The 27,823-nt window shown below is 43.2% G+C and overlaps 1 protein-coding gene across 8 annotated transcripts in view; it reads left to right on the top strand.

Moving 5' to 3' along the window:
- The window catches only part of VGLL4 (vestigial like family member 4), a 156,550-nt gene that overhangs the window by 13,615 nt on the left and 115,112 nt on the right, over positions 1–27,823 (top strand). The window lies entirely within an intron of this gene.

Raw genomic sequence — 27,823 nt, 5'->3', positions numbered from 1 at the left:
CCCCTTGCCTCCTGCAACGTCGTAACATCAGGTGTTTCTCCACATGGTTTCGGGGCTGCACGCTGTGAGCCTGGCTTGTTTTCTTCAGAGATAAACAGCTTGGCGTCCTTATTTTTGTTTTCAAGAGCCAGAACATGTCAGTCTTGTAAATGATATCTTTGGATTCTAGGGCTTCAGCTGTTAACCTCAGGAAGTCCTTTCCTCCGAAAGATTCTCTTAAGCGGGATGTGGAGTAGAGATGCTCCTTCCGTGTGTCTCCAGAACTTTCGATAAATAGGTGTTTGTCAATAGACTGATTGACCAGCAGAGAACTAGAGACGTGAAGACTCATCCAGAATCATCTGTCATTGGAAGTGTGTGTATAATTGGAAATAGTCGTGCAAATCCCACCTGTACAGCTGAGAGAGGATACATACTGGGGTGGGGAATGCCCACATACTGGGGTGCGGTGGGAGAGGGGTGGAAGAGGGGAGAACACCGATGTTGGAGGGTTGCTTGCCACTGTGTTAAAGCGATTTTCCTGCTCCTCCTCAGGCACCTTTGTTTTTAAATGCTATTGTTCACTGTTGATATTTGCAGAAATGACCGTTTTCTGTGGAAGCCATGTCGAGGGTTCTTTTTTCTAAGCCCTGCAATGCTACTAACAAAAGATTTTTTGAGGTGGAACTTTCATACCTGGTAAGTTGTGGAAGGAGGAGCAACTCTCTGGGTTAGTTCTCGACAAGTTTGGCAGCTGGAGCACACGTTCCTTGAGACACGAGATCTGCTTTTTTGCTCGCTGGTAGGACTTTTGTTTGTCTAAGCCTCAGCTCTCTCGCTAGTCACAGGAAATGGCAAGAGCTGCTTCTGAAGTCTTTGTGAAGATGACCTGGGCTACTGTGTGTGCAGAGCTTGCCGTAGCCTCAACTCCTGGGGCCGCTGCCTTGCCCTGTCCTGCGCGCGCTGCGTGGGGCCCTCTGGTGGGACCTGATCTACTCCTTTATGTTATTACAGCGTCTGCAGCGTCGTCCCCTCCGCTGCCACTCACGCACGACCATCTTTAGATGAGTGATTGCATGAAACAGCCGTTGAAGTTTGTTTTTTTTCCCCAGCCTCTGACATAATGTACATCTGTAACTATCCCTTCCTAAGTAACTGAAGCTCAGGGATGTTAAGCCTCATTCCCAAGGACATTGAGCTCCGCACTGGCAGCTCAGGTTGTAGACTTTTTATCGAAACAACAGCAACAAAAACCCCTTTATGCTGCTAAGATTGCAGCAAGTGTTACTGACTTGAAGAGCTGGTTACAGATTTCTTTAAACATTACTATAGCCAATTTAGAAGCTTTTAAAAAAAAAAAATAAGACAACGTTTTGAGTTTCTCTGTTTTGTGATGTTGAGTTCGGATCAGTAAAACAGCATCGTGTTTGTGCATATGAAAAGTAAGTGGTGCCCTTGGAGTGGCTTTTGTGTCCTGAGTGTAGAGAGGGTGAGTTCCTTCTCCTCCTCTACTACGTTCTTGGGTTCCCTCCCGGAGCCCAGCTTTAGGATCCGTCTGCTCAGCCTGGAGGCCTGAATAGCGAACAGTTGTGTGAGCAGTACTTGTGGATAAGGGGCATTTCTGGGTGGGCAAGGGCAGTCCTGCCTCCATGGAGCTTGCATCGCTCGCTAGTCGTGTCCGACTCTCTGCGACCCCCTGGACTGTAGCCCACCAGGCTCCTCTGTCCGTGGGATTCTCCAGGCAAGAACGCTAGAGTGGGTAGCCATTCCCTTCTTATGGAGCTTAGGAACCGATTTCTGCATTGACTCTGGCGGCTGTGAAATGTTCATCAGGGGAGACTGGGCGTGCTTGTGACGTAGACGCCACGCATCTGCGGTGTCTACAGCGTGGGAGAGCTGTTTTCACAGAAACCGAAGGACGCTGCCAAGGGAGAGAGGAGTTCTTACCTTCCTCCTGCGATGAACACGATATTAGTGCTTTAAGAGGACGGATAGATGCCTGTGTAGGTCAGAAGGATCACAGGGTAGACTTTGTTCTGGGCTCCAGTTGGTTTAACAGTGGGCCGGCGTGGTTCTGGGGTCCCCTCTGTAATGGTTTCTGTAATGGTTTCAGCATCTCTGGACCACTTCTGACATTTAAAGATAAGTGGGGGGAAAAAAAAGTTGAAAGATGTCTGTAATTGTTATTATTAACATGGGCAGCGTTTTTGAGAAACTGTTTTGCTATGGTGCTCTGCACTTCACCCACAAGAGAGCAGAGCCCAAGAACCAGAAATTCACTGTATTTTTTTGTTACCTAGCAGTGTAAGGACATGAAAATTCAGGCAGTTTATAGACAGAGCTGAGCATTAAGTTCACAGCCTTTCTGTAGATTTCTTCAGACCCATTTGAGCTTTTTCAGCCTGATTCAGCGCTCTCTGCCCTAGATTAATTCTGTTTTAGCTTCTGTTGTAAGTTGCTCTTATACTTTACATTCTCCTCAACTTTAAAAAAAGTCTTGTGTATGTAATCTGAGGTGGGTGTCTTATTACAAGCAGAAAAATGTTCTACTACTAGAGATCAGGTTTCCAGCTCATGTGGGTGACCTCTGGTTCTCTTTCCTTTTGCTGCTGGGGAGCCAGAGACTTGGGCATTTTTGAAGATGCTATTGTTTTAGCATTTGGAGGAGAACAGTATCTGTTAGGAGCTGAGTACTTAATACCTGATAGCCTTAAGGCTTCGTTATGTCTACCAGTGAAGAATCAAAGAAATACCTTAACCGTACACTGCAGAGATAAAGTCAATAGTGAAATGGTGGTTTTGTGGAAACACAATAGCTACTTATCTGGATGGCCTAGAAGGAATACGCTTACTTAAAATAATTATTCCACTGCTCATGAGACATTGATTGAATCAGCACCCTGAGTAATCCTGGAAGGTACTTAATGAAAATGCAACACGATGGCCAATTTTCCATGTGCTTGAAGAATCTCTCTTTGCAGAGATTATTAATACTGGTGCTGGGAGCACACACAATAGTGTGTGCTCGGTCGTGTCCAACTCTTTGCGACTCCATGGACTGCAGTTTTCCGAGGCAAGAAGACTGGAGTGGGTTGCCATTTCCTCCTCCAGAGGATCTTCTTGATGCAGGCATCAAACTCGCATCTCTTGCGCCTCCTGCATTGGCAGGAGGGTTCTTTACCGGTAGCACCACCTGGGACCTCAACCTTTTACCAAGCCTGTTTTTTAGGAGTCAAACTTTGAGGAGAGAATTTGAGGACAGGACGCATAGGCACCGATGTTAGTAACAGCACCTGGGTGTGTCTGTACCGGGACAGGGCACTTCACCATGATGTGTACAGAATGTTTTCCTTTTGGTAATTTTGTTTTTATGTGTCTTGATTATGAGTTCTTTTATCTGTTGACTTCCTCAGTTAGGCTGGAATAATTTTAAGGAGCGTGTAGCTTTCTTTTTGAGGATTCTGGTGGCGGGGACAGTACCTTTGTTTCATCTAACGAATACTTATATGATCTGAACAAGCCAAATGAGGTTAGCATGAGTGACTCACGGAGAGCGGTAGGGAAAAAAGGTGGCTTTCACAGTGTTGCTGTTGCATCTGCTCCTAGAAACTCAGTGACTCCTTGTGTGGTGAAGGTCACTGAACACTGACTGATGAAGCATAAATTACCGCTATCCTTCCAGGGAAAGCATTCCTGGGAGCACTGGCTTTTTGTTATCATGGGGACTGATGCCCCAGATGTGTGGACATTTGCATTGTATAGATTCTGTTTGGAAGAGGAAATGGCAACCCACTCCAGTATTCTTGCCCGGGGAATCCCATGGACCAAGGAGCCTGGCAGGCGATATCCATGGGGTCACAAAGAGTCAGACATGACTGAGTGACTAAACAACAAACAGGGTTCTGTTTGGGGCTTCCCCGGTGACGCAGCCATAAAGAATCTGCCTGCAACGCAGGAGACATGAGACTCTGGTTTGATCCTGGGTGGGGAAGATCCCCTGGAGGAGGAAATGGCTACCCACTCCAGTGTTCTTGCCTGGAGAATCCCATGGACAGAGGTGCCTGGAGGGCGAGAGTCAGACATGACCAAAGTGAGCACATGGATTCCAACTTGTCTGCACACCCTTCATGCCCCAGCGGTTAGTCAAAGGTTAAATCGTCAACCTATCGATTTAACGGTAAAGAGGAGTCGCGCTCGCACTCTGTCTTCTCCGATGGACTTCTGTCCTCCCGGGTGGCCAGCACTGCCTGCCGGTCAGGTCACCATGTGTGTAGATCCTGGTGCCATAGGCGGTGCCTTCCTGTGCCCAGAGCAGCTAGAGACGCCCTGCATCCTCTCTCTCTCTCCATTCCTCCCGTCTTCTTGTCTTTGCTGTCTGCACCTGACACCGTGGCTTTCCAACATTTTGGCCACGGCCCAGAAGAAGAAAAGCTTTCACCTTGTGACCCTCGGGCTCATACTGACATAACTGATAGAACAACTTCATGAAACAGTTCTTACCTTCACTCTTGCACAGTTATAGCTTGAGTTGTCTGTATTTCTTTGCATTTTACTTTGTCTGAGTAAAAATTGGGTCATGACTCATTATGTTGACTTGAGGATCTGCAAATGAACTGGGTGGGACCTGTAGGTGAAAAAACATGATTTGGTTTTTTATCTCCTTCCTTGGATAAACTTGCTTCTGGCTCCTCCGTTCATGTCCTGGGGAGCTTTGACTATCCGCTGGGGCATGAAGGCTGTGCAGAGGAGCTGGAATCCTTGTGCGGCTGGACGGGGTGATGTCATCACATTGTTCTCGGTCAAGAGCCCTGGAGGCCTTGGCACACCCACTCAGAGCGAACAGGACTGCCCCTTTAGAAGCAGTGCTGTCGTAGCCTAAGGCTGTCTTCTTCTGATTTTTAAAGGCAGTGCTCAAGAAGGCGGTCACTCCCCTTCGGTTAAGCCTGTTTAGGTCCCTCTTGTTTCCCCAAAGCAGGCTCCACTGAGACTGCCCAGTAGACCCTGATGGGGAGCCCGCCGATCAGATCCTTTGCAGCCTAAGGTGACGGCCTTGGTCACTGCACGTGTGCTGTGCGCCTTTGTGCTCTAGCGCCTGTAGAGACACCAGGTATCCAAGACCGGACTCCTGTGGCCATGATTTCCAGAGACCGGAGGGAAGGAGTGTTGGTAAGCATTCTGCAGTTGCCTCCCCAGCATGGGTCCCTCCCCCCAGGTGTGAGTTACTGAGTCACTGGTCCAGTAATACTCCTCGGGGACTTCTGGGTCTGCCTCTTTAACCAGGAGGGGCCGGATGCTTCTAGGCGTGAGATGAAGTAATTCTTGGGCTATCAGGATCCTTTAACCAGGTTCTCCAGTTGTTCATGGATGTGTACTCAGTTGCGTCTGACTCTTCTCAGCCCCCTGGACTGTAACCAGCCAGGTTCCTCTGCTTTGGGATTTCCCAGGCAAGAATACTGGCGTGGATTGCCACTTCCTCCTCCAGGGGATCTTCCCAACCCCGGGACGGAACCTGGGTCTCGAGCGTCTCCTTCACTGGCAGGCGGATTCTTTACCTGAAGCGCCACCTGGGAAGCCCCCCCCCCCCCCCCCCCGTTGTTTATAGTTCTCATCCTATTTCCTTCTGTCTCTCTATATGTATGTATGTATGTATGTAGTGTTTGTATATGTGTACACACACACATATATGTGGGTTATTTTTACTGAAAATTTGACAGCAAATGGCAGATACCATGCCTCTTTACTCTTTACATAAGTACTTACGTATGTATTTCCTATGAACAAGAACATTCTCTTGCATAACCACAGTTTGGTTATCTTTATTACAACGTGACTTAAATATACATAAGCATAAAACTGGGCATAAAATCTTTACGCGTATAGTTCTTTTACAACTTCATAGCCAGAACTTGAACCTATAATTTAAACGTAGCCCATAAAAGTTCGCCACGATCCAGTAGATGACGATAAATCCAGCTCTGCTAGCGTGTGGCGCCCGGCACTGGTGAGCCGCGGTCAGTCCCTTTGACGTCACCCTGCCCGTCCTGCCGTGTATCCTTTGCCACAGCTCCCCTGCCACTTTATCTCTGCAACTCTCCCTGCATATGTTATGGTGGCATAAACCGGTTTGCTTTTAGTGCAGAGACCTCCATTTCATACTAGGCTTGTTTCTGTCCTTTTCTTATGAGACCCAGGGGGAAAAACGCAAACACAAAAGTCACCAAAATCGTGTGCCAGCACTATGGTTATATAAGCGGTGGGTGTCTCATTCAGGATATGCTTATGTCAGATTTTTTTTTTTTTTTTTTTTTAAGTGTTCTCAGTGAAATACCAGTGCAAATGAAAACTCCTCCCGGACCCCCCAGCATTTGCCCGTGGACCTCAGTTTCAGGGTCACTGCATTATCATTCTCACAAGAGCCCTATTCAGGAGGTACTGTGCTCAGTCCCATTTTATAGACAAGGAAACAGAGGCGTACAGCACCTAAATAGCTTGCCTAAGGATGCTTAGCTGGTCCTGGCGCTGCTGAGGTTTGAATTCAGGAGCCTGACTCTGAAGTCTAACCTCTCGTTCCTCTATTCGGGTGTCCTCAGGTGGAAGGCATTGAAGACACAGCTGTGGATTAAAAATAAAACTGTGTATGCTCCCTCCACCAATAAGTCAGCAAGAAGGTTTTCATTTGGAAAAGGCTTCCCAGGCAGTGAACCAGCATTTCCCGAGTGTTAGTAGCTGTGATCAGCCATGCGTGGAGGATGGGTGACGACCCCAGAACTTCTCTGTACGCTGCGCTTTCTTTCCCTGTGAGTACCTCGGTCTGCTCAAGGGGCAAATCTCAGCTCTTGCTGACACGGGCTGCTTGCAAAGAAACAGGATGCCTCACTGCCGAAGTGCCAGGCAGAGACGAGGTGACCACTGTCCAGAGACACTGAGTAAGGGAATAGGCTGGACTTGAGAACCTAAGGTTTTGTGGGTGTGCGTGAGTTTCCAGACTTGTTCGAGGCGAAGGTTCTTCTCCATTCTGCTTCATATTCCAAGCATGGACCATTTGGTGCTTCTGATCAGCCTCTAACAAACATCTGTAGATAAGAAAGTAACCATGGGAGTAAAGGCTCATCTCTAAGGAATTAAGTTATTGAACACCAGCAAAAATGATTTCGCTCTAATTATCACCATTACTGCCAAAAACGTACCGAGTCAACGGAGTACCTCGATAATCCCTCTCGGTAATACTGTAGACTTTGCAAAACTTTTGCAGTAAGCTGAGTAGGAGGTGTCAGAGGGGAAAATGAAGCTTTAGGACTTTGGATGCCTAAATTAAGATTAAAAAAAAGAAAGCTTGAGGTACTTCTCCCCCCTACCTCAGTACCTTCATGTGCAATCACATGCTGCTGTGATCATCAGAATGTTGTTGTTTTGTTTTAATTGCTAAGGTGTGTCCCACTCTTTCGACCCCATGGACTGTAGCCCCCGACCCCCAGCACTTAATAACTGGGTGTCAGCTGTTGCTGGGTGGTGCATAGTCCTCCAGGGGATGAAACCACTGGTCCTGGAGAGCTGTCGTCTTTTCTGGGTTCATGTTCCCATGCCTTTTGATTCTCAAAATAAGGAGACTGAATTCACTGCCTTTTGTTTGTTAGAAAGCTTTCAATTGTATATTGGTGTACAGCCGATTAACAGTGTTGTGATACTTCCTGGTGCAGAGCAGAGCTGCTCAGCCGTACATGTGCATGTGTCCATTCTCCCCCAAGCTCCCCTCCCTTCCGGGGGCTACCACACAACACTGAGCACCGTTCTCTGTGCTGTACAGCAGGCCCTTGTTGGTTATCTGTTTAAACACAGCAGTGTGAACCTGTCGATTCTAAACTCCCTAACTGTCCCCCCCTGCCGGTAACCATAAGCGCCTTCTCTAAGTTTGTGAGTCTGTTTTGTTTTGTAAATAAGTTCATATCTATCATTTCTTTTTAGAGTCCCCATATAAGGGATTGGGTAGCCATTCCCTTCTCCAAGGGATGTTTCTGACCCAAGGATCGAATTTGGGTCTCCTGCATTGCAGGCAGGTTCTTTACCATCTGAGCCACAAGGGAAACCCTACATAAGGGATATCATACGACAATTCTCTTTCTCTGTCTGACTTAACTTCACTGAAGGTTGGAGTTACGAATGTTTTGTGCGTTCAGTTATTTGCCTTTCATGAATAGTGGCAGTGAAAACGTCATTCCTCAGTAGCCCATTTTATTATACTTTAAAAAGCTGCATGAAACAATAGGCAGGATATATTAGGAGTTTATTGAAGACACGCACTAGGTGTCGTCAGAAGCTTTCATCAAAGTGCTTCCTAGGGTGGGCACCTGGCATTTAATCAGAAGGGCTGCCCTCCAAAAACAAATTACAAGTGTCTCTGCTATTCTTGTGGTTTTATATCTGACCAAATTAGCATATGAAGTGTTAGCAATGGATCTCACTGGTGGAAATAATGGCCTGTTAACTAGCATAATGGTTGTTGGAAATAGATTCTTCCACTTAATAGCTCTTAAGACACTTGAGACTACTTTATTATGTTAACTTTAAATGAATATTTTTCAACCTTTAGAAATCCTTACTTTTTCTCAATACACATAAAAACTTTTTTGAGCTATTTTAATGTCATTTGCAATTAAATTGAAAATATCAGAGTCAGAAATCCTTGGCTGAAATAAACACTGACCTTTTTTCATTTGATACCTACCTCGTTCCTCCGTCGCCATCCTCTCTTCCCCTTCCTGTGCCTTGCGAAGCCTTGCCCCAGTCAGCATCTTGTCCAAACATCGGCAGCACTAGCAGCCCTTCTTTGTTGGGAGTCTTCCACACCATCACGTGAAGTGGCTGTCTTCTCCACACACCCCGATTCATCAGTGTCCTTCCTGTAAGGTGGGACACACAGACCTAAACAGTGGTGTGTGTGCGTGTGTGTGTGTGTGCGTGCGTGCGTGTGCGTGTGTGTGTGTGTGTGTGTGTGTGTGTGTGGTCTGGGTGCAGTGCTCCCAGGACCACCACCAGCTTCGCCTTAGTCAAGAGTTCTTGGGGGTGAAGGGACAGAAGAGCGCAGACGCCTGAAGCAGCCAAGTGTGGGAGGGGAGGGCCACGGGACCCCTGGAGAACAGAGCTCTTCCTCCCTTTCAGTGGGCAGCCCCTCACCCAGTTCCTGCCACGGCTGTGCCAGAGCTGGTTCCTGGGATGCGCCTGGTGGGCTTCCTCCCGTCCTCACTATCACAGTGGGAGCTTGAAATCAGCCCTGGTGGAAGTGCTGACACCAGACCATGGCTTTTCTGTTTTCTCTCCCTACAGAGCCAGTCCTTATCACTGGCTCCAGTTGACTACTTTTACATGTGAATGTGGAGCCCTGATTGTTGTAGACAAGTGAAGCCTGGATTTGTATGTGAAATTTCTAGGTATTTAAAATTCTGTATGAGGCCATCAGGAGTTCCCTTGCCAAGAGGGAACCAGTAAGTATGAAGCTAGTGTGTGCTTTCTGGTCTAGTCCCAGTAGTTCTATTAATACAACCAGATTTTTTTTTTTTTAAAGCAGCTTACATCATCTTCTCTTCCCTCCCATTTTGTAGTTGTGAATTCCTGTAGCAATTCTCTACGAACTCAAAAGGGAGATATTTAATATTAAAACAGCTCCTGGGATCTTTCATGATCTCGATGTGGAAATGAATTTTCATATTTGTATATTTTTCTTCCCTTCCAGACTTTTTATTTTTAAAAGAAAAATGGCTGCATCTTTTCTTCATCTTTTGTTTTCTTAAAGATTTATGTAGCATACTTACAAAATGCTTGTTGACTTGGCATTTTATGTGGATATAATTTGTAGAAGCAATACATATGGATTTACACTCTTAGAGAAATCGAATCCAGTTTGAAAAATCAAACTGTTACCTCCTCAGTGGCTTTTCGATCTATTGTAACTGCTTTTTTATTGGATCACGCTCTTGATTCCTTCTAAATGAAATGAGTAAATCTTCGCATTTGAAATCTGGGGAAGTTAGCATTTCTTTCTCTAGGACTGCTTTTCTCATCACATTTTTTACATACGTTTGTTTTTTTCCCCTGTGCAAAATACTGCTTAAATGTCCCTTCTTTTATGGAGCTTAACTTGTTTAACTAGGCTATAATCAGTTTTTATTAATGAACTAGACAAGGCATAAATCTGTTTTTTTTTTCTTCTTCCACCAATAAGTAGGAGTTGAGAACGATGATATTTTTTTTTTCAGTTCCCAGCAAAGTGTTAGCTTTAGGGTGCTCTGAATAAAATTAAATTACATAGGAATGTTTCATTTTGGAATTCAGGAGGATCAACTAGATTTTTGGAGTAAAATGGTAGCCTGAACACATGTATCAGGCTCCTCTCTCACCAAAAACTCTGTAAGATGATGACAAAATAGACATTAAGAAAAATCTCTACCACTGCTGGAAAACTAGCTGGAAAACAAACCTTCATAACTCCGAAAGTTATAAGGAATTCCTGGAAAACTGAAAACAGGTGGGAGTAGATTGACAAAAGGAAGCAAAAACAAAAATAAAAAATCATAAGACACAGGTGCAAAGGTGAATTAAAAGGAGAACTTAACAGTGACGAGCAACTGCCAGTGAGAAGAGCCCTGGAGCAAAATTCAGGAAATTAAAGTATTCCATTTGTAACAGTGACCCCCCAACACCCCTCCCCACTCCCCACCCCAGCCAAGAACTTAGACTGTGCTCTCGAGAAAGTCAACATCCTGTTTGCGAGGGTTCCCCAAGTGGGTTTAGGGACCTGAGCGAGGAGCAGAGCTTAAAATCACGGTGGGCACCCACAACACACAGGGTGCTGGGGAAGGAAGCCTGAGCCTTCTGTAGGCAGTGTCTGCTAAAATGCTTCACACCAGAGGCAAGACTTCCTTGGTTTCGGCAGGTTTGTTTTTGTCTCCCCACCTGCCTGCTGCTTGGTCCTCATTCCCATACCATGGAGGAAAGCCTATCATTTGATGCGTCCTATACTCTTGCCTAGAGCCCTGAGGTTGAGCCTCTCCGTGAACGACCTCATGCCAGAAAGGAAGCCTGCTTCACGTGCGCTTGTGGATCGGCCCAGTCTTTTATCTTAAGTATGAATGAATATCACGGAGAAGGCAATGGCACCCCACTCCAGTACTCTTGCCTGGAGAATCCCATGGATGGAGGAGCCTGGTGGGCTGCAGTCCATGGGGTTGCGAAGAGTCGGACACGACTGAGCGACTTCCCTTTCACTTTTCACTTTCATGCACTGGAGAAGGAAATGGCAACCCACTCCTGTGTTCTTGCCTGGAGAATCCCAGGGATGAGGGAGCCTAGTGGGCTGCCGTCTATGGGGTCGCACAGAGTCGGACACGACTGAAGCAACTTAGCAGCAGCGTGAATGAATATCAAGGGATCGTTGGACATTTGAGTAAAACAAATAGGATGAAAGAAAAGGCACGAGTCAGCACACTCGGGAATTTAGGAGGTGTGTAAATAGATAAGGGCTTCTTAGGTGGCACTATTGGCACAGAACCTGCCTGCCAATGGCAAGGAGATGGAAGAGACGCAGGTTTGATCCCTGAGACTCCGCTCTGGGTTGGGAAGAGCCGATGGAGCACAGCAGGGCAACCCACTCCAGTGTTCTTGCCTAGAGAATCCCATGCACAGAGGAGCCTGGCGGGCGACAGTCTGGGGTCACAAAGGGTCGGACACGACTGAAGCGACTTGGCATGCACGCACACATTAAATGTAGTCTGCTAGGAAAAAGATGATTTAGAACAACAAAGTTTATGGAAGGTAAAGCTATGATTATTGAATTTGAAAGATTAAAAAGATCAGCTAGGTAATCAAATAGATATGATTAAAGACGAAGTTAGGGATCTTGAAGACTGGCAACAAAATGTTGTACAATTAGGTAAAGATACTAGGATCTTACACATGTGCCAGATTGAAGTTCTGGTGGGGTGAAGCCAAAGCAATATTGAGAAGAGAATGCATTTATTAGGAAAATAGGAAATAAGTGAGTCAAACGGACAACCAGAACAATAACAGCAGAAAAACTGATATCTGCTCTTTATAACAAAACAAAACAAAACAAAAAAACAAAAGGAACCAGCAAACAAACAATAAAACCCCAAACTTTTTTTTTTTTTTTAATGTTGTTTAGTCACTAAGTCGTGTCTGACCCTGCAACCCCAAGGACTGCAGCACGCCGGGTTTCCCTGTCCTTCCGTATCTCCTGGAGTTCGCTCAAACTCACTATCTCATGCTTTGTCACCATGTTCTCCTCCTGCCCCTAGTCTTTCCCAGAATCAGGATCTTTTCCAGTGAGTCAGCTCTTTGCCTCAGGAGGCCAAAGTACTGGAGCTTCAGCATCAGTCCTTTCAGTGAATATTCAGGGTTGATTTCCTTTAGGATGGACTGGTTTGATTTCCTTGCAGTCCAAGGACTCTCGAGTCTTTTCCAGCACCACAGTTCATCAGTTCTTCTGTGCTCAGCCGTGTTTATGGTTCAGTGCTCACATCTGTGCATGACTACTGGAAAAACCACGGCTTTGACTAGACGGACCTTTGTTTGCAAAGTGATGTCTCAGCTTTTTAATACACTGTCTAGGTTTGTCATAGCTTTTCTTTCAAGGAGCAAGCGTCTTTTAATATTATAGCTGCAGTCACCATCTGCAGTGATTTGGGAGCCCCCCAAAATAAAATCTGCCACTGTTTCCATTGTTTCCCCATCTCTTTGCCATGAAGAGATGGGACCAGATGCTGTGATCATTGTTTTTTGAATGTTGAGTTTTAAGCCAGCTTTTTCACTCTGCCATTAGGGTATCATCTGTATATCTGAGGTTGTTGATATTTATCCTGGCAATCTTGATTCCAGCTTCTGATTCATCCAGCCTGGCATTTTGCATGATGTACTCTGCGTTTAAGTCAAATAAGCAGGGTGACAATATACAGCCTTGACGTACTCCTTTCTCAGTTTTGGACCAGTCCGTGTTCCATGTCCAGTTCTGTTGCTTCTTGACCTGTATATAGGTTTTTCAGGAGGCAGATAAGGTGGTCTGGTATTCCCATCTCCTTAAGAATTTCCCACAATTTGTTGTGGTCCACACAGTCAAAGGCTTTAGCATAACAAATGCTTTAGCATAACAAAGCAGAAGTAGATCTTTTTCTGGTATTCTCTTGCTTTTTCTATGATCCAACGGATGTTGGCAATTTGATCTCTGGTTTCTCTGCCTTTTCTAAATGCAGCTTGAACATCTAGAAAATCTCGGTTCATGTACTGTTGAAGACTAGCTTGAGGGATTTTGGGCATCAGCTTGCTAGCATGTGAAATGAATGCAGTTGTTCGGTAGTTTGAATATTCCTTGACATTGCCCTTTTTGGGATTGGAATGAAAACTGACCTTTTCCAGTCTTGTGGCCATTGTGAGTTTTCCAAATTTGCTGACATACTGAGTGCAGCACTTTCACAGCATCATCTTTTAGGATTTTAAATAGCTCAACTGCAGCTGCATCACCTCCACTAGCTTTGCTCAAAGTGATGCTTCCTAAGACCCACTTGACTTTATACCCCAGGATGTCTGGTGCTAGGTGAGTGACCACACCATCATGGTTATCTGGGTCATTAAGACCTTTTTTGTACAGTTCTTCTGTGTATTTTTGCAGCCTCCTCTCAATCTCATCTGCTTCTGTTAGCTTCTTGTCATTTCTGTTCAATGTTTCAGTTTCAAGGGAACAGCAAAGTGATTCAGTTGTATACTGAACATGTTTGTTACTAGAAAACTAGTCATCCTTTAAAAGAAACAGTCTTGTTGAGGTTTATGTATTTGAGAAACATTTAGAGAGGTCAAGCTAAGATCAGTGAACAATAAGAGTCAAAAACTATGAAGGTCTGTAAGCTCCTGGGCTCTGTGATAGAGAGCCCAAGTAAATAAATTTGATCTAGACGGTTCTAATATAATTTTTCCTCCAGTGAACGCAGTGCGGAGATTTTACAAGAGTTCATTCTTTCAAAAAATATTATCGAGGGCCAGGTTTGTATAGAAGGGTATGCTAGATTTGAATAGAATACATTGAAATGTACAAGACACAGTATTTGCTTAAAAGCTAGCAAGATTGATGTTAATAAACAGTTGTGTTTTCACTTGCTGCTATGGCAATCAGTGCAAGCTTAGCGGCTCGGAAAACCACCTGTTTATTTTATTCTATCGATTGACCTTAATTTCGTTTCTCTAAATCTTCCTGAATTAAGCAGTTTGACTGTAGTACTGTAGGTTCACTTTTCCTTGTTATTTTCTTTGAACTTTCAGAAGCGTTTCAGATACATCACAAGAAGCTACTTTACCTTCGTATGAAAAGATCGTTTAAAAAAATCTTTCTGTATTAAGTTTTGAACTTTTTTTCCTCTAAAAATGGATCAGTCTGAAGAGGTGTCCTTCCTGATAATTCAGTGTGAGGGCAGACCCTGCTTGCCTCTGTCCACAACGCTTTCTGTGTCAACATATGCTTCATGAGCAAAAGGAAAGCCTTGTTAATATTTGCATCATAGCTGAGCATATGCTCCATCAGCAGCATTTTAACAAGGGTAAAGTAGTCTTGAGACTTGCTGAAAACCCAGCCGCTGTAATTGTGCAAGACTAGATGTTATGCACCTATTTTTCAAGAGTACGGAATTAAAAAATAATTATTAATTGTCCTTGAAGTATATGCATAGAACGTATCTAGAGGATGAAACAAATTTTGTGTTCTTCTCTGGAATTGGTTATTTTTCATGGTATTGAACTTGAATTTCGGTTCACGTTATGGAAATTACATATGTATGGTATGGATAATTTTATAAATTAATGCCCTACTATTAACAGGATGAAAGAATAGCACAGTGAAAGCTTATCAGTTAGAAGGTAGTCAAAGAGTAAAGGAATGGCTTATTTCTGGACAAGAGAGAGGGGTTTTAAAATTTTTGATTTTACCCTTAATTTGAATATTACAGGTTAATCATGGCTGTTTTTGAATAAGAGAAGAGAATGGCAGCCCACTCCAGTATTCTTGCCTGGAGAATCCCGTGGACAGAGGAGCCTGGCGCGTTACAGTCCATGAAGTCACAGAAGAGCCGCTGAGTGGCTACTAACACTTGGCACTTCTTTTTTTTTTTCAAGAGAGACCAGTGAGCCACTAAAGATTTTACAGCACGGTGTTGTGAAGTGCCAATGTCTTGTTTTGGCATTTGACACCTGTTATTCCACAGAAGTAATTGATGCAGAAAAATGTTATCTAGTGCTTTGTAGTAGACCCTGTGCTACTGGTCGGGCCCCCCACCGCCCCGCCAGCTCTCAGCCAGTGGGAGCCCCCCTCCCAAAGCCACGCCCCTTCCCTGGGTGCAGCAGTGGCTGATGGGTAAGGCGTATGCCGGTCCAGCCAGCCCTCTTGGCCTCTCTCTCGGAAGGTCACTGTGGCTGCATCCCAACCCAGTTTCTCCCTCAGTTCCCATGTCCTCCCTTCCCCCAGAGAGGTGATCCTGAAGACTCCCCAGCAAACTTCTGCATGCCGTCTCCTGGTCGTCTGCTTTCTGGAGCACTCACCTTGCATTTTTGCCCTTTCGTACTGTTCATGGAGTTCTGGGGGCAAGAATACTGAAGTGATTTGCCTTCCCTTCTGCAGTGGACCACGTTAGATAGCACCACTGACTCAGTGGACATGAGTTGGAGCAAACCCAGGGAAATACTGAAGGACAGGGAAGCCTGGCATGCTGCAGTCCATGGGGTCGCCAAGAGTTGGACACGACTTAGTGACAGAGCAACGACACCTTGCATTAAACCCCTGCTTCCTTTTGAGGACTTCCGTGCAAACAGACACTAATGTAGGACCTCAGGACTTTTTGTTTTTTAATACAGATAGAATTTTGATTATCCTCTTGATCAGTTCTCCCTCTAAGGCAGAGGTGCCCTAGCAATGTTCCTGATGTACATAACAATGTTCCAGATGTTCTTTATCCTCTGCTTGAATGTAAGGGAGAGTTAATTACTTCACTACACTGTCAGTTGTTAAACACTTACGGGGGTTTAGACAGCTTTATTGTTGAATGGAAATCTGTATCCCTGTAACTTTCATTCCTTGAGTAAGCTTCTACTCCCAGCTTCTCAGAACATTTATCCCTTGAAATTGTTCCAGTTTCCATCCTTGAGATATTTGAAGAAAGTTATCACATTCCCTTTAGGTTTTCACTCTAATCCTGTAAGAGATTGATCCCTGGGTGGGGAAGATCCCCTGGAGGAGGGCACAGCAACCCACTCCAGTATTCTTGCCTGGAAAATCCCATGGACAGAGGAGCATGGCGGGCTGCAGTCCATGAGGTTGCAAAGAGTCAGACGCAACTGAGCACGTGTGCATACACACACACACATATAACGTAAAGCAGGGTTCACTTTATCATATTGTACATCATATCCCTAGTACTTATTTATCTTACAATTAGGAGTTTGTACCTTTTGACCAGCTTCATCTAATTCCTCCTACCCCAACTCCCACCCCTGCCTCTGGTAATCACCAATCTGACCTCTTTTTCTATGAGTGTTTGCTTTTGAAGTATAATTGACCTATGACCCTGTGTTAGTTTCTGGCACACAACATAGCGATTTGATATTTCTGTGTGTTTACAAAGTGATGACCACAATAAGTCTAGTTACCATCTGTCACCATTCGAAGATACCACATTTTTATTGACTCTTTTCTCCACACTGTTTCATACCTATGACTCATTTATTTTGTAACTGAAACTTTGTGTTTCTTTTTTTTTTTTGAGAAATATAGTTGATGTATAATAATATGTAAGTTTCAGGTGTACAAGAGAATGAGTCACTCTTTTGCAAGGTTATACTCCATTTATAATTATTGTAAAATATTGACTCTATTCCCCGTGTTGTACATTGGAGCCTTAAAGCTTATTTATTTTATATGTAGTTTGTACTCTTAGTCTCTGACCTATTTTTCTTACCCACCCCTGCAGTCACCTGTTTGTTCTCTGTGCCTATGACTCTCTTTCTGTTTTCTTAGGTTTGTTTATTTGTTTTGTATTTTAGATTTCACATATAAGTAAGATCATATGGTATTTGTCTTTCCCTGTCTGGTATATTTCAGTTAGCATCATGTCCTCCAGATTCATCCGTGTTGTTCCAAATGGCGGGATTTCTTTCTTTCTTATTGCTGAATAATATTCACATATCTATAATATACCTTAGTGTATATACTTGTGTATATTCTCACTATATATGTCTCGAAGTAATATATACAAGTACATAGTTATATTAATATGTCTTACCTTTTCACATTAGCATCATATACATATATACATGCTTATGTGTGTGTATATATACATATATATGTCACATTTCCTTTATCCATGCATCTATTTTCTGATACTGAAGTTGTTTCCATATCTTGGCTATTGAGGTAATGCTGCGTTGAACATGGAAGTGTAGATATCTCTTTGAGATACTGATTTCATTTTCTTTGGGTATGTACCCAGTAGTGGGATTGCTGGATCATATGATAGTTCTGTTGATTTTTTGAGGAACTTCCCTTCTGTTTTCCGTGGTGGCTGCGCCAATTTACATTCTTATTAACAGTGTACCTGGGTTCCCTTTTCTTGACAATCTTGTCAGTACTTGTTATCTCACCTTTTTGAAAATAGACATCCTAACAGGTGACATCTCTTTGGGTTTTGATTTGCATTCGCCTGATGATAAGTGTAGTTGAACACCTTTTTATATGCTTGTTGACCTTTCATATGTCATCTTTTGGAAAAATGTCTATTCAGGTCCTTTGCCCATTTTTAAATTGTTTTCTTTGTTGTTGTTGGTGGTGTTTTGTTTGTTTGGTTTGGTTTGGTTTGTTTTTGCTACTGAGAATTATAATACTAAATATTAACCCTTTATACTATATAAAGGGAGTTACAGAATGTTAATCACCATTGTTAACTCATAATATTAACCCCTTATCAGATATATGGTTTGAAATTTTTTTTTTCTGTTCCATGGGTTGCCTTTTGTTTTGTTGATTGTTTCCTTTCTTCTGCAGAGGCTTTTTTTAAAAGTTTGATAATAGACTCGGTCGTTTCTGCTTTTGTTGCATGTACTTTTGGTGTCGTATCCAAAAAAATCAGTGCTGAGACCAATGTCAAGGAGCTTATCTCTCTGTTTTCTTCTAGGAATTTTATGGTTTCAGGTCTGAGTTTAAGTCTTTAATCCATTCTGAGTCGGTTTCTGTGTAAGGTATAAGGGTCCAGTTTCATTCTTTTGAATGTGCAGAGTCAGTTTTCCCAGCATTGTTATTGAAGAGACTACCCCTTCCCCGTTGGGTATCCTTGGCACGTCTGTAATAGGTTAATTGAACTGTATACACATGGGTTTGTTTCTGGGGTCTCCACTCTGTTCCACTGGTCCTTGTGTTTGTTTTCATGCCAGTACTCCACTGTCTTGATTTTTCTAGCTTTGTTTAAAGTTTGAAATGAGGAGTGTGAGCCTCCAGCTTTGTTTTTCCTCGTTTTGGCCCTTCAGGGCCTCTTGTGCTTCTATACAAATTATAAGATTATTTTATCTGTGAAAAATCTCTGGAATTTTGATAGAGATTGCTTTGAATCTATGAGTAATTGCTCTGAATAGTGTGAACATTTTAATAATGTTAGTTTCTTCCAATCCATAAACATGAAATATTTTTCCCTTTGTCTTGTCAACTTTTTTTTTTCAGCGTCTTACAGTTTTCAGTGTACAGATCTTTTATATCCATGGTTAAATTTCTGAAGGCTTTATCATTTTTTAAAGTGAGGAAATGTGTCCAAATACTTTAATGGTTGTATAATATTACCATCCAGCGCATGGGCCAAAACTGAGGCTCCTATATTGTTGCTTAAAATTATTTCTAATTTTTCCCTTTGATACTTAATACTGCAGTGAATATCATTTATTCAGGCAGTTTCTTCATCCTTTTCCCACCCTTTTAGTGTTATTTCTTTATGGTGAGTTCCCTGACGTGAATTACTAGGTCCAAGAATCTATATATGCTGTTATCTCTACTTCTGTCCTGGCTGTTCAGTTCGGTTTAGTTGCTCAGTCATGTCTGACTTTTTGTGACCCCCATGGACTGCAGCACGCCAGGCTTCCCTGTCCATCACCAACTCCTGGAGCTTGCTCAGACTCATGTCCATCAAGTTAATGATGCCATCTAACCACCTCATCCTCTGTCCCCTTTTCCTCCTGCCTTCAATCTTTCCCAGCATCAGAGTCTTTTCAAATGAGTCAGTTTTCCACATCAGGTGGCCAAAGTATCAGGACTGATCTCCTTTAGGATGGGCTGGTTTGAGCTCTGTGTGGTCCAAGGGACTCTCAAAGTCTTTAGCACCACAGTTCAAAACCATCAGTTCTTCCGTGCTCAGCTTTCTTTATGGATTTATGTATGGATTCTCACATCCATACATGACTACTGGAAAAAACCATAGCTTTGACTAGACAGACCTTTGTTGGCAAAGTAAATGTCTGCTTTTTAATGTGCTGTCCAGGTTGGTCATAGTTTTTCTTCCAAGGAGCAAGAATCTTTTAATCTCATGGCTGCAGTCACCATCTGCAGTGATTTTGGAGCCCAAGAAAATAAAGTCTGTCACTGTTTCCATTGTTTCCCCATCTGTTTGCCATGAAGTGATGGGACCGGATGCCATTATCTTAGTTTTTTGAATGTTGAGTTTTAAGCCAACTTTTTACTCTTCTTTTTCACTTTCATCAAGAGGCTCTTGAGTTCCTCTTTGCTTTCTGCCATAAGGGTGGTGTCATCTGCCTGTCATTATTGATATTTCTCCCGGCAATCTTGATTCCAGCTTGTGCTTCATCCAGCCCAGCATTTTGTGTGATGTACTCTGCATATAAGTTACCCTGGCTGTCCTGGGTTCTTTTCTTTTTTTAAACTTTTCTCTGGTTCCTAGCATTATCACAATAGAGATGAATTTTCAGTTAAATGACTTTTTAATAGGTGGAATTAATAGTTTGCTATTTACAGTTTATTGTTTCATATGTTTTAGTTTATTATTTCAAGTAGGTGTATAATTTTGAAAATGAGATTTTATATATCAGTTTTTCATCATGCCTTGCTGTTCAGTTGCTAAGTCATGTCCGGCTCTTTGCAATCCCACAGACTGTAGCCCACCAGGCTTCTCTGTCCATGAAATTCTCCAGGCAAGAATACTGGAATGGATTGCCATTTCCTTCTCCAGGAGATCTTCCTGACTCATGGACTGAACCCGCATCTCCTGCATTGCTGTAGGCAGATTCTTACCACTGAGCCACCAGGGAAGCCCTTCGTTGTGCCTAGCACAGTGTAGAAATAGGCATTGAGTTTGGCTGATGGGTTGAGAAAAGATAATTTTAGAAGGGGATCTAGTTCTGGGCAAAGATGACACCGTTTTATTGCCATCAGTTCAGATTGTCAGTTCTAGGCATATCAACTTCGTGGGAATGGATCATCTCTGAAGAAGGGAAGGCTACCGCATTCGAGGCCGAGGTCGGGACCTGCCCTGGGGAGAGGAGGAGGCTGCTGCTCTCTGGTGAACAGGGTGATAATGGTGTGCGTATTGCCACGTCTGATTCCGCCATCCATCCATCCGTCCAGCACATCTCTAGCGAATGCTTGTGCCGCGTCTGATGTCGTGCCAGGTAGTGAGATGGAGAGCGTCATCTCCGTCTGAGCAGGACTTTGCCCCGTTGTCTCACAGCAAGTTGGTGGCAGAGACGGGGTGAGAAATCAGACTTATCTGATTGCATCATGCATATCCTCCTATCCTCTCCACTGTGCTGTTCCCAGCATGTGTCTGCTAAGTCACTTCAGTCGTGTCTGACTCTTTGCGATCCTGTGGACTCTTAGATCACCAGGCTCCTCTGTCCATGGGATTCTCCAGGCAAGAATGCGAGAATGGGCTGCCGTGTCCACCTCCAGGGGATCTTCCTGACCCAGGGATCGAACCTACGTCTCTTATGTCTTCTGCACTGGCGGGCAGGTTCTTTATTACCTGGGAAGCCCATTTAACAAGCCAGCTTTTTCTCATTTTCAGTGTAGGTGGATGTTACTAAATTGGCTACTTGGAGTTCATCCTGCAAGTTTTATACAGATTGGTTGATGACCTTGGTAGAAGTGCTGCGGATGAGGGAAAACATTGCCCATGGCGACCACCATGTCTGAGATGTCATCACTGTTCTCCCTGCTGCCCTTCTGGAGTTAGTCTTAGAATATTCTGGGATCTTTTAATACATTTGGTATAGTCTGCCTTGCATCTGGTTTGTCACCACGGAAGTCTGCTGTCTCCCCCAGGCACCATGCTCACCTAGAGTATTTTTGTGTAGTACTTTAAATAAAATTTTAAGTTGAGTATTGTTATTTCTCTTAGTAGGTATAAATTTGGTAGTGTTTTAGGATATTTGATTATCGTACTGCTATAGAAAATAGCACATGGTTGTCATAGTAGGGAGAATTTATAAATGAGATGACATTTCTTAGGAATATCCCTTGGCTGTCGATTTTTTTTTTAATGAATATATCAGTACTTAAAATTCCTTGTCATGAAAAATTTCCTGCATAACAAGTAAGGAGAACATCTTAATGGGTGTTTCAACTGGATTAGGAGGAGCTGTTGAGAATCACAGCTAAACAAAAAGCCCCTTTAAGAGGAAAGAAGTGTTGCCAGCGGGAATGGCGTTCCTGTGGAAAGATAATTAGTGCTTAGATCAGAATTAATACTGTGTGTCTTTGGAGTGAAAATGCCGTGATATTAAGGATTTAGCTATGGGTCTGAGGCATTTATTTGATGTGAATCTTTAAGGAGCCTCTAGAGAACAACCATCTGAGAACAGTGGCTTTCCTTGAAGCAAGCCTATCATAGAAATGTCGATTTAAATTGTAAGCGATATGGCTTCAACATTAAGTGAAATTTTTAAACAATGACTTCTTGTGTATTCTTTCCCTCACATATATTTCTGCTCATTATTGCATTAAAAAAAAAAAAAGTAAGAGTCTACTTTTTAAAAAAAAATCTAATTCATCCTACTCAGAGCCACTAATGGGATCAGAGTTTTGCTTAGGAATTGATTCTAAGACAGTAATCTGGGGCTTGCAGCGTGATGCTTATGGTGGTATCACGTGATATTGAAACCAAATATGTAACAATAAAACTACACATGTGTTAGGACACTAATTCTGCCAGAAATATGTCTCAGGTATGTAGAAGCGTGCATCAGTTTTAGCTGTGGTTATCTTTTGAGCCTTAATATTGGAGATCTATATCCCCTTTATGGCTGGAAACTCATTCTTGGAGAAATTTCTTAAACAGTTTCGTTGGTAATTCTTATTATTGCTGCTTTTTCCCCCCCTTCTTCGGACAGTTGTACTCTTCAGATGTTGGGCTTCCTGGACTGGTCCTCTTAATTTTTTTTTTCTATTCCCTTCTCCCATTTTTCCTTCTTGACTGTTTATTTTACTTTCTGGAGGACTTTTCTCAACTTTATTTTCCAATTCTTTGATTATTTTTCAAAACTTCTGCTCTCATGTTCTTAGTTTCTAGAGCTTTTCTGAAAAATGCCACCCTCTTTCAGGATTTTGTATCTCTGAGGTAACTGACAGAGTGTTGCAAAGAGTTCTTCTTCAAGCTGCATTGTCTTCATATCCTCCATTTGCTTTTGGGGTTTGATTTGGCCTCTGTCCTCCACCTTAGTGGCTTTTCTAAAACATCTGCATGTCTGCTCATGGTTAAGGTCAGAGAAGAAAGTACAGGGTTAAATAAAACGCAAGGGAAGCCGGGGGTGTGCTCTGAGCCCCACCGTAGAGGGATCTCTGGGGGCCACCTGTCTGTCAGGAGAACCTCCAATCTCAGGATCCTGGGTCTTTTCATCTTGGGCTCCCCAGAGTTTAGACCACCGGCTGGTGGCCTTCTGGGAGCTGAGTCGGGGGTGCATTAAGTGGCCTGCCAGCTGAACTTGGCTCGGGGCTCATAGTGCAGCAGAAAACCGTGACGTTTCCTACCCAGCCCCGCTGTTCACTATTCCTTTAGTCTGCATGTGTAAGGACTGTCTTATTGAGATGCCGAGATACCATACAATTGACCAGTTTAAAGTGTACAGTGCAGTGGTGTTAGTATGTTCCCAGAGTTGAAATTTGCCGCTTTCTCTGAACACGCCTTTTTAAAACTGAAATATCAGTATATTTGACGTATAGCATTGTGCACATGTGAAGTGTACAGCACGTTTGACGCATTTACATGCTGTGACACGATTGCCGTTGTAAGGCTAGCACCTCTATCGTTGTTGCTGTTCAATTGCTCAGTCGTGTCCGACTCTTGGTGACCCCAGGGGCCCCAGCACACCAGGCTTCCCTGTCCTTCACCATCTCCTGGAGTTTCTCACATCCGTTGAGTCGGTGATGCCATCCAGCCATCTCACCCTCTGTCGTCCCCTTCTCCTCCTGCCTTCAGTCTTTCCCAGCCTCAGGGTCTTTTCCAGTGAGTTGGCTCTTCTCGTCAGGTGGGCAAAGTATTGGAGCTTCAGCATCAGCCCTTTGAATGAGTATTCAGGGTTGATTTCCTTGAGGATTGACTGGTTTAATAGCACCTCTGTCACATCACATAAATATTGTTTCTGTTTCTGTGGTGGGAATAATTAAGATCTATCTTCTTAGCAAGTTTGGTGATTATAATGCATTACTGTTGTCTCTGTTCACTGTGCCCTGCCTTTGATTTCTAGGACTTACTGTCTACAAGTTGCAAATTTGCACCCTAAACACCATCTCTGTTCCCCAACCCCAACCACTGGTAGCCATGACTTTACTTCTCCTTTTATGTTTGGCTTTGTTAGATTCCACATGTAAGCAAAACCTGCATTTCTTTTTCCAGCACTTATTGCTCCCAGATATCACATTATGTGCTTATCTCTGTCTGTTTCTGGAACACCAGCTGAGTAATGGCTGGGACTGTGGTCACTGCCGAGCTCCGGCATCTAGAACAGGACCTGGTCCGTGGAGGCTCCTAACCAAGTGTGTCACCATGCGGAGTCCCACTTGGAAGGCTCGTATGGGCTTCCTCCCCTTTCCAAACCTCTCACCTTTGGTCAGTGATAAGGAGGCTGCTTGTTGAAGTAGAAGAACATTGAACTATTGGTGGAGTTTTGGACTAAATATATTTCAGAGACCTGTTTCACTGCTTGCTCTGGCAGTAAATAGTGTTATTTTACTTAACCTTTTTTTTTTTTTTTTGTATTCCATTTTTCTTAGTGGGACCAATACCTGCTCTGCCTGCTTCCCATGAATTGATCTTGTGGAAATTCTTTAAAAAGTATACAGTGCTGTTACAACTCAGGGCATTTAAAACTGAGGGACAAATCCGTTGACTTGTTTTCAAGCTCTTCTGAAAGTTAGCAGTTTTTTTAAAAGACGATTTTGTTTATTTATGTATTTTGGCTATGTTGGCTCTTGGTTGCTCTGCGGGCTTTTCTCTAGGAAAGCAGTGAGCAGGGGCGACTCTTGAGTTGCAGTGCACGGGCTTCTCATTGCGGTGCCTTCTCCTGTTGCAGAGCGCTTGCTCCAGGCGTGCAGGCTTCAGTAGTCTCCAGCTCCAGGGTGGCTCCAGGGTCTCGAGCACAGGCTCAGTAGCTGTGGTGCACGGGCTTAAGTTCCCCACGTGGACTCTTCCTGAATCAGGGATGGAGCCCGTGTCTCCTCTGTTGACGGGTGGATTCTTTACCACTGAGCCACCAAGGAAGCCCCTGGCGTTATTAATGGCAATAGAATCCTGAAGGCAATTAGAGTAAGTAGTGTACAAGCTGAGTTCATGAATAGCAGCAGAGTCTCTTTGGGGATCAAGGCAGGCAATGGAGGTGATATTGTGATAATATTAACACGATATTAGAAAGGGTGGAGTACATGATGTTTATTTTCTGGGTGTTTTCTTTTAAAAAAGAAACTTTTAAGTGGCCTTATTTGTGTAGTTAACTTAGTGACAGCTAGAGACGGTGCTGCAATGCTCGTTAACAGCTGGCTGCAGTGTTTTGTTTTCAACCTGAGGTCAACTCACGTGAACTTGAAAATGTGCACTTAAAAAAAAATGGGGTGTAGGTAAAGGGGATTCTGAGATTCCTTCTTTCCAAACAGATTATTTGGAATTGAACTAACTCCCTATTGAGTGACACTTACGGATAAATATTGGTTAGTAATCGTGAATCCTCAATTTGGATTTTTTCAGGCCTAGAAGATGGAGGACTTGGTCGCCAGTGCTTGAAACTAAGCCTTCCTCTCCATGCCAACCTCTTCCGGCTCCCTCAGGGCTTTTTCTCTTTCCCTTGGTTGACCCTCATGTCAAGGTTTATTATCTGTCACTGAGCCACACAAAGCTCAGCCCTGGTTAGTCTGTTGATCACATTTAACCCCCGTTTCCCATCCGTTCCCCGTAAGCCGCCGTCCTAGCGTGTTCAGTGCAAGTGTCTGCGTGCCGCAGTTTTTCTCTCTCTCTTTGCTTTTTCTCTTTTGAGTCAGTCTTTCCGCAGATGTGTGTTGAGCACCTGTCCTGATGCTGGCGCTCTTCTGGGTACCAGGACACAGCAGCAAACAGTCCTAAACCCTGTCCCTCGTGTAGAAACATGGACTGTCTTCCATCTGGTATGCCGCTTGTAATTGCCTCCAGTATAAAATAAAAGTATATAATGAGACAATCCGTGTATATCCTGACAAAAGTTTATTGGTCCTTGTTCATATTTTAAAAAGGTAATTTCATGTGGTAAATTTTTCTGAAAAGGTAGGCGTTAATTCTTTGATTTCTGAGTGATCATCCACTGATTTTCTTTTGTCCTGCTTGGGTCATTGGCATTTGAGAAAGAAGAATTTCCTCCCTCTACTGAACAATGGAGGTTTGCTGTGAAACCTGGTAGAATAGATGAGGGCATGTTTGCTGCTATAAATTCAGTTCTGTGAGTAGTGACCCGAGAATTCACTACGGTGTTTGCTCTTTGTTTTACATTAAGAGCTCTGCAGTCTCTCTTTTCTTATAGAAGTTTTTATTGGTAACTTCTTTGGTAAATGTTTATGAATAGAGAGCTTCTTTTACAATTTTTTTTTTGAAGCAAAAAAATGTTTTATTTTGAATTATGTATATTTGCAAAGCAATTGAAGTACAAAGTAAATTCTTCCATCAGAAATAACGATTGTTAAAAGATACTTTAAAGTACATGCATAGAGTGTTTTAACCACATTGGTTTGCTTTGTAGTTCCTAAACATACGGAATGAATTTCCAAAGTTAATAAACTAACTTTATTTATTTATTTAATTAATTTTTTTTTAATTTTACAATATTGTATTGGTTTTGCCATACATCAGCATACATCTGCCACGGGTGTACACATGTTCCCCATCCTGAACCCCCCTCCCACGTCCCTCCCCATACCATCCCTCTGGGTCATCCCAGTGCACCAGCCCCAAGCTTCCTGTATCCTGCATCGAACCTGGACTGGCGATTTGTTTCTTATATGATATTATACATGTTTTAATGCCATTCTCCCAAATCATCCCCCGCCTCCCTCTCCCACAGAGTCCAAAAGACTGTTCTATACATCTGTGTCTCTTTTGCTGTCTTGCATACAGGGTTGTCGTTACCATCTTTCTAAATTCCATATATATGCGTTAATATACTGTATTGGTGTTTTTCTTTCTGGCTTACTTCACTCTGTATAATAGGCTCCAGTTTCATCCACCTCATTTGAACTGATTCAAATGTATTCTTTTTAATGGCTGAGTAATATTCCATTGTGTATATGTACCACAGCTTTCTTATCCATTCACCTGCTGATGGACATCTAGGTTGCTTCCATGTCCTGGCTATTATAAACAGTGCTGCGATGAACATTGGGGTACATGTGTCTCTTTCAATTCTGGTTTCCTCAGTGTGTATGCCCAGCAGTGGGATTGCTGGGTCGTATGGCAGTTCTATTTCCAGTTTTTTAAGGTATCTCCACACTGTTCTCCATAGTGGCTGTACTAGTTTGCATTCCCACCAACAGTGTAAGAGGGTTCCCTTTTCTCCACACCCTCTCTAGCATTTATTGCTTGTAGACTTTTGGATCGCAGCCATTCTGACTGGTGTGAAATGGTACCTCATTGTGGTTTTGATTTGCATTTCTCTGATAATGAGTGATGTTGAGCATCTTTTCATGTGTTTGTTAGCTATCTGTGTCTTCTTTAGAGAAATGTCTATTTAGTTCTTTGGCCCATTTTTTGACTGGGTCATTTATTTTTCTGGAATTGAGCTGCAGGAGTTGCTTGTATATTTTTTAGATTAGTTGTCAGTTGCTTCATTTGCTATTATTTTCTCCCATTCTGAAGGCTGTCTTCACCTTGCTTATAGTTTCTTTTGTTGTGCAGAAGCTTTTAATTTTAATCAGATCCCATTTGTTTATTTTTGCTTTTATTTCCAATATTCTGGGAGGTGGGTCATAGAGGAACCTGCTGTGATGTATGTCGGAGAGTGTTTTGCTTATGTTCTCCTCTAAGATTTTTATAGTTTCTGGTCTTATGTTTAGATCTTTAATCCATTTTGAGTTTATTTTTGTGTATGGTATTAGAAAGTGTTCTAGTTTCATTCTTTTACAAGTGGTTGACCAGTTTTCCCAGCACCACTTGTTAAGGAGATTGTCTTTTCTCCATTGTATATTCTTGCCTCCTTTTTCAAAGATAAGGTGTCCATAGGTGCGTGGGTTTATCTCTGGGCTTTCTATTTTGTTCCATTGATCTATATTTCTGTCTTTGTGCCAGTACCGTACCTTCTTGAT

Source organism: Bos indicus, chromosome 22 (genome assembly GCF_029378745.1).
Source record: "Bos indicus isolate NIAB-ARS_2022 breed Sahiwal x Tharparkar chromosome 22, NIAB-ARS_B.indTharparkar_mat_pri_1.0, whole genome shotgun sequence".
Classification (NCBI taxonomy): domain Eukaryota; kingdom Metazoa; phylum Chordata; class Mammalia; order Artiodactyla; family Bovidae; genus Bos; species Bos indicus.
The sequence above is the reverse complement of the archived record's forward strand: the minus strand, read 5'-3'. Positions and strand labels throughout refer to the sequence as shown.